Source organism: Euprymna scolopes, chromosome 16 (assembly GCF_053919585.1).
Source record: "Euprymna scolopes isolate OS-2025 chromosome 16, ASM5391958v1, whole genome shotgun sequence".
Classification (NCBI taxonomy): Eukaryota; Metazoa; Mollusca; class Cephalopoda; order Sepiida; family Sepiolidae; genus Euprymna; species Euprymna scolopes.
In genome coordinates this window covers 14,596,854-14,607,965 of record NC_136497.1, presented here as the reverse complement: position 1 = coordinate 14,607,965, position 11,112 = coordinate 14,596,854, and the positions used below count along the sequence as shown (strand labels likewise).

The following is an 11,112-nucleotide window of genomic DNA, read 5'->3' as shown; positions in this document are numbered from 1 at the left end:
AGGGTTAAGAGGACAAATGTTATTTAAACGGACAATTCTGTGTTTTTCATTAATAATCAATAATAATAAAATATGAAAACTGAATAATCTAAAAAAATAAAAGTCAGATTTTTTATCAGGATTTTTTTTTTTACACCGAAACAAGTCTTATGTGGCATGTATTTTTTTTAACCTGAAGTTTGTTGCACAATGTTATTGCTTTAAACAAATTGTTATAAAAATAGAATTACTTTGCTTAAGATAATGTTTTAGTGACAGACTGAAAAGTCCAAGATAACCGAAAAGTGTAGTATCTGTTAATGTCCTGATGCTATCCTCGACAGCCAGTGAAGGAGAAATCCTTCTCGACTGGGGCAATTTAATTTTTTGTCCCAATCCGGAGTGCTCTTTTTGGAGTAGCTGTATCCTCCTCCCACCCCTCGGTATTAAAAAACAACCTTCTGTTTAACTGTCCTCGTGGGGAGACAATAGGTAAAGCAGTCTAGAGTTATGCCACATATCTGAAACAAGAAGAATTTATTTAAGAAGGCTGGTGAACCTGCATTGAACCTGGTTCAATGAATCCAACACAGACTTTCGGGATAATAACATAAGTATGGGCATGGTTTCGTTCGATATCATAGGGTTATTCTCCTAGGCTTTATTTCCTCCTTCGAGAGAGATTGGTTTATTGCCAAAAAATGCCAAAGGCTATTTTTAGCACCATTCAATGCCTTTGGGGGGGGGGGTATTACAATCCACAAAGGTTCGAAAAAGTGGGGGGAAGAAAAATAAATAAATGTTATCAAAGGCAACATAAGTTACTCTTCTACCTAGCTGAAAAAGTTTTTAGTCGTTTTTATTCACTTTTTATCACATTTAATTGGTTCGAAAATCATACAGTGTTTATCGATATATTTTAAAAAGACAAATGGCGGTGAGCGAGCTGACTGTTAAATACGTGAAGTTTGGAAAAATAAGTTAAAACTAAAAAAAATTATACAAAATACCGTTAGAAACCAACCCAATATATGTTACCGTGGCATATATTCGATGGGTTTCTGAAAATATTTTGTATGATTTTTAAGCTTTAACTCATTTTCCCAAAATTCACTTTTTTTTTTTTTAATTATCTAGATTCCCCACGTTCAACTGACCTCGTATCAAATCCAGTATCAAATCCAGTATTTTGTGGGAAAAGGGTAAACATTGTAATGCAGACCACATAAACAAATAAATAAATAAGATCTCCTCTTAACAGGGAAATCGAAATCGTTTTCGACAACAAGTGGAATAACTGATCGGCACTTTTCGTTTATTTCCGTAAACGTTAGACAGCAGTAGCCGAGGCAGCATTTGCTAGATTTTGGTAGCTACTAGTTCTAGAAAACCTTCTTCTTAGAAAGAAAGAAAAGGCTTAGCAGTAGACATTTTTCCCGTCCTCCATCATTCTCTTTAGTATGTGTGTGTGTTGTATTTCTTTTCTTTCTTTTTTTGTTGTCGTCTAGTTTCGACACCACCCATTAACATATTTGTAAGCATTGCCAAATTGACAGAAAGAGAGAGAGAAACCTAACAGAGAAATCGGTTTCCTTCTCCGCCCTCTTTACCCCAAATCTCAGGATTGACTGCTGAAAAGAGTTGTTTTTAATCATTATTTTTATTTTTACTTTTTACAATTTTATTTCTCTCTCAAATTACCTCGGACACTTTCTCTCGGATATAACACTGGTTTACCATCACTTCCCGACAAATAACCAACGTTTTCTCTGTTTCTTCAAGTTTACTAAAGGTTAGTATTTTTATTTTATTTGTAGAAGCTATCCTGGTATTTTATTATTATTATTTATTTATTTTTGCGATTAAAAGAATGTGTTTTAAAAATGCTCCATATTATTGTCAATCATTTATGGTGTAATGATCGAAAAAGAACCCGTAAAAATTTAATAGTCATTCACCCGAGGAGGGACTAACTTTTCTATTATAACTTCATAGTAAAATGGACACTGACTTTATATCAGTGATCTAATATCACTGAGTGTTGTCTGATTCTGTTTGGTTCCAGGAGCCTATCCTCCTAGGCACTACCTTCATGAGGAGGGGTTAGTTTGTTGCATGTCGGCTGATGCAGTCTCACTCAGATGGACCACGACAGACTGGTCCGTGATCCGATCATAGCAAGTTTTGTAAACATCCACAACCCTATTTTTTTATTTGCCACATTAAATCGAACTCATGTCGCATCCACTCTCTATAGGAAGAAGAGTAAAAATTATTTGACTTTATAGCCAGTAGCTCAGTAGCTGGAATCCTTAATTTTTACGTGGCAATTCCGTTCAGGAAAATCTTTCGGTTTCACTAGCTATAAAGTAAGTGTCCTTTTTTTTTTTTTTTTTAAATACAAGTATGGTAAAATAGCAAAGTGTTTCCCCACTTAGTGTGTAATATATATATATATATATATATATATATCTATATATATATATTATATGCACTCGTTCTGTAAACATGGCAACGATGGTGTCTGCAATTCTTATTTTTTAGTCCGTGTTTTAAATAGTTTTTATTCGAACTATTTTTTTTCAGAACGTTTCGGTCGATGTATCCTCCAGCATTCTGCAGATGCATCTTTTTTTTTTTTTTTTTTCCTTTTTCTTTTTTAAACTTTGGAACTTGTAGAACTGAGTCTTTTATTAATCCACGGAGGCAGGCTATTCGGTAATTTATTACTCTCATCGCCAGTCTTAATCCTGATTTAAAATACCTTGCAAATATTTTGATATTGGGTTAAAATAATATATCCGTCTTTAATAGCACAAAATACGCAGAAAAAAACGCAAAAAAAAAAAACAGTTTAGAGACGGAAGTTATTCTATAAATATACCGATTGTTTTCATTCCTTAAATTCCCGAAGTTATCTTTAATCGCCAAAAAACGATGTAGCCTCCATTCCCAAACACCGAAAACTCTTTCTTCCCGTCTTTAACACTCGAGCATTTAATCTCTTAATCTACTTATTTTTTTGTGAAAACAAGTCGTTAGTTGCGACAGATTTTAGAGTTAAGTTTGTTTTGCGACAGATTTTAGAGTTAAGTTTGTTTTCTAACCTCTGCAAAGCAGTTAATTCTTCCGTTTTTCTGGTTTCTTCGTTCAATCAACTGCATCAGTGCATCAGTGCATCAGTTTTCAGCGAATGGTATTCTTTATTAAAAAACGAACTGCATTTTATTTTATCTAAAAATATCCGATCTTATCTTTTTTTACTTCCTTTTTTATAAGTCGATACTTATTCAGAATACGGACCATGCTATTGTCAAATATAATTTTCAAGTTAAATTCTGTTTTTACGGTTTTTGTTTATTAAATGATTAGTTGAAAGTACTGAAGTTAAACAATAATAAATGAATAAAAGTCTCCCTTCCTCATGTTAAAGAATGGGTTTCTAAATATTAATGTTATTATTTCAGCACGATCCGTATTCTGCATAAGTACCTAAAAGTCAATAGTTTCCCAACGCAATGTTTAACTTGTTGCAGACCATTTCTATACTGATTAACCCATGACAACAGTAGTAACAATTCTTTGTGCTTCTACAGAATTTGAACCGAACCAAATTAGCTTTTGTCGAACTAAACATAAAAGTTGGATTAGAATAAAAAGAAGTTTTGTTTAAAATCTGTAGAAATACCAAGTTCTTACTGTATTCCTATCGTGTTATTCATTTATTTTTCATGTAATCAGACTACGCTTAATGTAGAGCTGAGAACTGGTGATTTCTCCTGTTTAATTCAAACAAACCAATGCTCAGTACGTTATAGCATCTTCAACACGCCTCACGGTAAATTTAGCAACATTTCGACAGTTGCTTCCAAATTCCTTTCAAATTTAAAGCGTTACAAATTGATTTTGGTAGCTACTGGTTCTAGAAATTATCAACCATTATTTCTAAATAGGATTTTTAAAATTTAATTTTGTGCTGTATTCATTTTTTTTTATTTCAATAAATAGTCAATTAATAATAAATAAAAATGTAAATCACACAAAATAGTCACACAGTTTTGATGCGCACGTATTTAATTTAATCTAAATATATACATATACGGTATTTTTTACCCCCCCCCCTCCCAACCTCGAAAGGCGTGCTTAACACGAGGAGGTTGGGGTGTTTATACTACGCTGGGTTAGATCGTAAAAAAAAAAAAAAAAAAATACCAAAAATAACATTTTGATCCTGAATATCAAGTGGCCAAACGTCTTGTACATTCAGACCGACATGAAAACGTGACGATTATTGCTCGACGAATGTCGCAGTCAATATTGTTGTTAGTGTTATGACGATCGCTAGCTATGTTTTATTTATAAACAGCAGGACTGCCTGATGTTGTCAGGGTGGGGTAACAAAAAATAACAGATTGCATACTTTTGAAAAAAGCTATTTGGCTAAGAATGAAACCTTCATTCAAGTGCACAAGGGAAATGGAAAATAAAAAAATAGCAACAAAACGCCACTGAATAATGTATAATTTATTGTCCTTGGTTCATACATGTTTTCTTGTTGCTTTTTGAACACCCATTGTTGTTTTTTTTTTTTTTTTTTTTTTTTTTTTTTTATAGAAAAAAGAAACAATTTATTATATTTGGTTAAAATAATATAAGATCATTTGTATTTGCATTCTTCAAGCAAAAAATTTATCCGAATTTTCAGTTTTTCAGTTATTGCCTCCGGGCAACATCGGATTTTTTTTTTTTTTTAGAACGCAAAAATATGGAATTTGTTCCATAATTATTTAGAGCGTGCTACAGCAGAGAACCAACCAATGACGCGTAATAAAAGAAAATGCCAAGATATATATATAATGCGATTAAACTTTGTCCTTATTGAAATGACATTGGTTCTTTCCCCCCCCCCCCCGAAAAAAAAGGAGGGTGGACCTGTAAATTCACCCTTGTCCATTCGTCCGTCCGCACTTTTCTTAATAACTACGCCTGGAAAGTTTTGGAAATTTTGCACACATATTAAACATGATATGAGTAAAAAAGTAACAGAACGGATTTTCCGAGAAAACTTCTAGGCGTGCCTTTCAGGTTAAAATTGCTAAAATTGACACTTTTGTGCTTATTGAAAAAAACTGACTTGGATTTTGGTGAAAGTGCACTGGGGGACCACCTGAAGACGTAATGCACGGTTGCCGCACTCGCACTGGTTGTTCAATCTGCAAAGGGTGTTTATTCCGAAAGCCGTTCTTAACATGGGGAGGTTGGGGGTGTTTATTCCGAAAGGCATTTTCTCATTTTCAACCTCCTCGTAATCAACTTTTTAAAGGTAAATCTTCGGGTGGTCCCCCAGTGCACTTTCACCTGGATTTTTACAAAACTTTCTGAAAAGTTGAAACTGATTTCTATATAATTTTGTTTGTCTATACTTCGCAATAACACTTGAATGTGCACCACACCACTGCACCAGGGGCTCTTTTAGAGCTAATAAAAACACTTTAATTTTGGGACTATTTTACCATTTTTGTCCAAAATTTTCTGTGTATGTCTATTTAGCCATTTTGCATGGTGCTGATCTCAAATTTAAATATGTTATGGCCTAAAACTGCACCTTTCACCAGGATTTGACGTCTCTTAGTGACTTTTGGAGCTAAAGGGGGTGGGGCAAACGCTGAACTTTTTTTTATGCCTTGTTCACTGTGCACTTACGGGGACCACGCATGCTTGCTTCACTTGTTTTTATTTTTTTTTTTCTGGGTTGAGGCTAAAGAAAAGATAAATATTATTTCTCGAACGAAACATTATTAAAATAACAATCATTTTGTAAATCCAACTAAACAAATATTCATTCCCTTTGAAATAAAATGAAATATAAAAATATAGTACTCTGTCCTTTTCCGAGAGCCGAATTTCCTTCGCATTAAAAACCGAACTTGGGTTCGACCGTGCCTTCGTGTGGATGCAGTTAAGTAGGTATCATCAAACTGATAGTTTGAAGGCTTCAAAAGTACTTCACATTTTCCCACTGTCTCGAAAAAAAAAAAAAATCACAAATGGTGACATTTTTGTTTTAACTGTTTGCCCCTTTATTCAATATTAGAATTAAACTTTGATATTTATTCGAAAGTGATTTTTTTTTTTTTTTTTTTTTTTTTTTTTTTTTTTTGCCTTTAAATTGTGGAATAGATATTTCTGGCTTGAATTAAACTTAAAAAATATATATTTCTTTACGGAGCCACTATTCTAAAAAAAAATTAATATTTAACACGAAAAATCCTTATCACTTTTTTTAATCGGGAGGACATCTTAAATTCTAAGCTTAATTATAAAAACATGGACATTTTAATATTGCATTTTAGTTTTGTCGTATTTGCCTTTTTTCTGCTTTCGTTTTCGTCTGCTGCTGCTCTAGAAAATAGGGCGTTAACCTAAAAAAAAAACACTGTTTATTAGCAACAAGCTATGAATCTTTATAACGTACTAGGACCCGTGTACCGCCGTTGCCCGGTGGAAGTATACCCACTCAAATTTCAATGAAGACCAATGGTTGTTGCCATTGATTTCTCACTGTTGCGATAATAAAGTCATTTGCAAAGGTTATCGAACTAGTGCTTTCTCCAGAAGATCTTAGACACATTATTTAAATTTTCAGCACTTCTTTGAAACGAAAATGGAAATATTGAATTTCAGTTTAAACTAATTGTATCTATTTGTCATGCTTGAATTAGTAAAATACTTTTTAAAAAATTATGAAGAATGATAAAGTAGAAAATCCATTATTGATAAAAATAGTTTTTGAAAAAATTACAAGTTATACTTATAAATAATAAACAGAATAAACAAGGGAGATAACTGCAGTCTGCTTTTCATCTAAGCCATCGAATGACTTTTTGAAAAGAGTGTAGTAGTTGGTGTTATAAGATGCTTGCCGAAGATTGGAGAGAAGTCGTTTTGTAGAAGTGTCTATACTTGTATTTATCTGAATGAGGTGACGTGAAATGAAAATCTTGCTTTGCCGACTGCTGGAAAACCGATTCTGTGGTACCAGTCTTCAAGAATTCTAGTGAAAGAACTGACCCACTAAATTATCGCCCCATTAGCTTCCTCCCACTTTCAGCCAAAATATTTGAGTCCTTAGTTAATCAAGTTCTAGTCCAACACCTAACAGCTGCTAAACTCCTGACCGACAAACAATATGGGTTCAGGCAAGCCTGTTCAACAGCAGATATCTTAACTGTAATCTCTGAACATATATACCGTTCATTGGACAAAACAGGGGAGGGTAGAGTGGTAGCCCTTGATATATCTAAGGCTTTTGACAGGGTATGGCACGATAGTCTTCTAAGGAAAATTAGATCATATAGTATCACTGGAAGAATACACAATATAATTAAATCCTTCTTAAGAGAAAAATCCAAGTTGTCCTCGACGGTCGTACATCTAAACAATATGATATAAATGCGGGAGTACCCCAGGGGTCTATCTTTGGACCTTTATTGTTCCTGATATTTATAAATGACCTCCCTGATAAAATTGTTTCGGAGATGAGTATATTTGCCGATGACACCACCCTCTATAACAGGCATGAGGGGAAAGCAAATGACCTCCAATCCGTAGTGGAATGGGGACAAAAATGGATGGCCGCATTCAATGCTGCCAAGACTAAGCTTGTTTCCTTCAATAACTACAAGAAACCTTTTCTACCACCAATAGCAATGGCTAAGAATACACTGCCTGAAAGTACTTCCTTTAAACTCCTCGGCCTAGCATTTACAGGGAACATGAACTGGAATATATACATTGAGAGCATTGCCAAGGCTGCTGCAAAGAAGGTGGACTCTCTCTACCGTGCCAGAAAACTACTTATGCCTGAAAGTATCCTGTACCTTTATAAGGCCACCATTCGCCCATGTATGGAGTATTGCTGTCACATTTGGGCTGGTGTATCTGCTGCTTGTCTCTCACTCCTGGACAGGGTTCAAAAGAGTCGCCAACCTGATCGGTCCTGAACTGTCATCTAAGCTTCAGCCTCTGTCCCATCGACGAAATGTTGCATCCCTCTGCCTATTCTACAAATACTTTAATGGTAAATGCTCTGACGAACTACAAGCACTTGTACCTCCTCAATATGACTACCCCCAACGGACCCGACAAGCAGCTAAGTCCCACCCTTTTACAGTAGAGATCCCTAGGTGTAAGAAAGCCTTTTACTCCAATAGTTTCTTCCCCAGAACTTCAAGTCTTTGGAATTCCCTTCCAGTATACTGCTTTCCCAACTGTACTGATATGCAGAAGTTCAAGTGTAATGTGAACAAACATCTTTCTACTCATCTCCCTTTATAATGCCCCCTACTTCAAAGTGGCACTTGCCTTGTTTGGGGTGAAGATTGAATAAAAAAAAAAATGCTAACATCTTCTCTACAATTAAATTAACTTTACTTAACAAATTAACAAAGGAAGGCAAGAAAGTTAGATACATTTGGTTTAGTTGGCAGGTATTATAGAAATGTAACTGAGCCCAAGTCTAAGTCGTGGTGAGAGATGAGCCAGTATTTATAACGCCTTGTTACATGTGCATCTTGGCTGGAATTAAATTATGTCTGGGCGGAAACTTGAAAAGCTGAGCATTCGCAGATGTGTTCAAATTATCTAGTATATTTGTAATAATAATTATAAGTCCCAAACAAACTTGTTTTGTTATGGGTTAGTGATCAAGGATAACTTACACGTGATATGCTTGATCACAGAAAAAGTCAGTACTGGTAGCGGTGAATGGTGTGAGATCGAAGCCTTTCAATTTCTCCAGATCTATTTGTCAGGAATATCCATTTTCACTAATGCTTTATGTGCTTTATGTGCTTCACAGGCTTAATGTGTATCTGGCCCTTCATGGTATTACTTTGAATGGCGCTAATTTCGAGTGGTACCTCATGTAAATTAGCCGGTACGAATAATGACACTGTATTGACTCGATTAGGCTAGAGTAGGTTCTCTCCTTTATTTTTAACTTAGCTAGAATATGCATGACGTCATTAGGACCCCTTTATTTTCGTCCCTACCCACCCCATTTGTTTTTTTGTTTTTGTTTTTTTTACCCCTTTTTTGGTTTGATAATCCTCATTCCCGACTCCAATTAGATGACGGATTTGCTGTTTTGTCAGATGTAGGTCTGCTTTCTATGTGTTTGAATAATATGGGGGAACCTACATCCTTTTTCAACTGACAAAACTGTTTATCTGTAGTAGGAAGTTCTTTTACAAACAAACGACTTTTACATATTAAATACATCGTTCGTTTTTTTTTTGTTTTGTTTTTTTTGTATATAAATTTTTATTCCCAAACTCCCCAATACAAATATTGTGTATTTCTTCGAGTTTTAGCATGCTGTTTTAGCTAACCAAAGGACAAACTAATTACTACGCAAGAGATTGTGTGCAAAAATAACAAAGTAAATAATAAATCTCGGTCATATAACTGTTACAAGAGAAACCGGAAGTTAATTTACTTAAGTGCTTTCATTAATTTGACCGATGTACATGTGCACTACTTGAAAAAAAGAAAAAAAACAAACTTTTTTTTCTTTTTTACTTCAAAGGAATCACTTAAGAGCTTAAAAGTTTTAAAACCACTTTCCTATAAGTCGTAGCGCCTGTTTTTTTTTATTTGTTTTGTTTTTTTTAATCTATAAAAATGGGTGGGTAATACCGGAAACTGCCATAGTCTTCGACATTCGAACGTAATTTTTAAGCCTTTATTATCCAGTCTAAAGTAATGTATCGCTAGAATTATTAAAGTTCATGAGTAAAAAAAGTCTAGTATTGAAGTAAAAAAAGTCTAGTATTCAATGACCATTTGCGTTCTTCAACCAAAGAAAAAGAAAAATCATAGTTGAATAATTTTCAACAAAGCTATTGAAAATGTTACGAAGTTGAGTGCGAGATCTCATTTCGATTTGTGAAGCTTTCTCGCAAAGAAAACAACAAATTAGCAGGAGCAGCGAATACATTATGGAATTAGAAGGGACAGCCCCAACCATGACAAATAATGGAAGCGGCAGCTAAAAACAATATTTACAAATCTTTACAAAATGCCAAAATACTCAACTCCAACAATTTGATTGGCTGTCAAAATCCAACTTTGACCAATCAGAAACGACTTGCCGTGGGAGCCGGGCACCTGCTATGTTTACTTTTAAATAGAGAGAAGCCAAGCTGATCAGGAGACTGGCTCGAAGGAGAGCAACCAATTCTAACCCTGGCCAGTTTAGCCACGGGTCTCGACTAACGCCAAGATATGAGAAGTACTACAACTTCACCAGTTTACCACTGGCTAATACTGGCTTTCACACCAGACCATTGGTCAAATCCCCAGACTAAGGATCAACAAACCATCGAAGGCGCTACTTCTAGATGCTGCTACTACGACGTACACAAGCTTGCCCGAGAGATGAGACGGTTGCAGATATCGCTAACTGGCAGATGACAAATCTGTACCATGTTAGGATCTACAATGCCGTAAAGCACAGCTGAATAAACGTCCCACCTAACGTAAGAGGGACAACATTAAAAAAAAAACAAGCAGACGACAAATCTGCTAAGTTGCTTCCCTTAACGTTTCCTATTGACAAACAAATTCTCATTTTCCGAGATTATTATCAAAGCTACTCAGCGCAAAGAATAATACCTATTGTCATATTTCATCGACAGTAGACGACAAATATGCTGTGTTGCTCATCTTAGACTTTTCTATTTAAAGAAAAAAAAAAAAAAGAAGCAAACTCGTATCCTTCCATATTGATATCGAAAATAACACCACACGGAATAACAAATATTGACATTTTACCAACAAAGAAAGAAGCGAATCGCCGATAAAGACTTTGGTAAATGAATAACATTAAACAACAGGGCTAAACATTTTATTTTATTTTGCTTTTAAGTTTTTTTGTTTTTCTTAATAAACGATTGAGTAACCAATCGCTTAAAATTAAACTTATATTGTTTGTCTGGTTCTTCCCCGCCACCATACACTTACTGTGACTAAATCCAAGCGTAGATTCCATGAGCAGAGCTTTTTTCTTAGAAGTGCACGACTGTGGAACTCTCTTCCGTTTGCCTGTTTCCCACCTGACTACAACTTGGA

The 11,112-nt window shown here is 34.8% G+C and overlaps 1 protein-coding gene across 2 annotated transcripts in view; it reads left to right on the top strand.

Moving 5' to 3' along the window:
* The first annotated feature begins 1,179 nt into the window (after window positions 1-1,179).
* LOC145295846 (calpain-5-like) overlaps window positions 1,180-11,112 on the top strand; it is a 180,093-nt gene continuing 170,160 nt past the window's right edge. Inside the window, exon 1 of one of the 2 annotated variants that reach the window (XM_080141559.1) lies at window positions 1,180-1,771. The gene's annotated coding sequence lies outside the window, so the exon portion shown is untranslated. Of the gene's footprint in view, window positions 1,772-2,077; window positions 2,349-11,112 lie in introns of those variants that run through there. The other variant, XM_080141560.1, reaches the window with a different exon arrangement.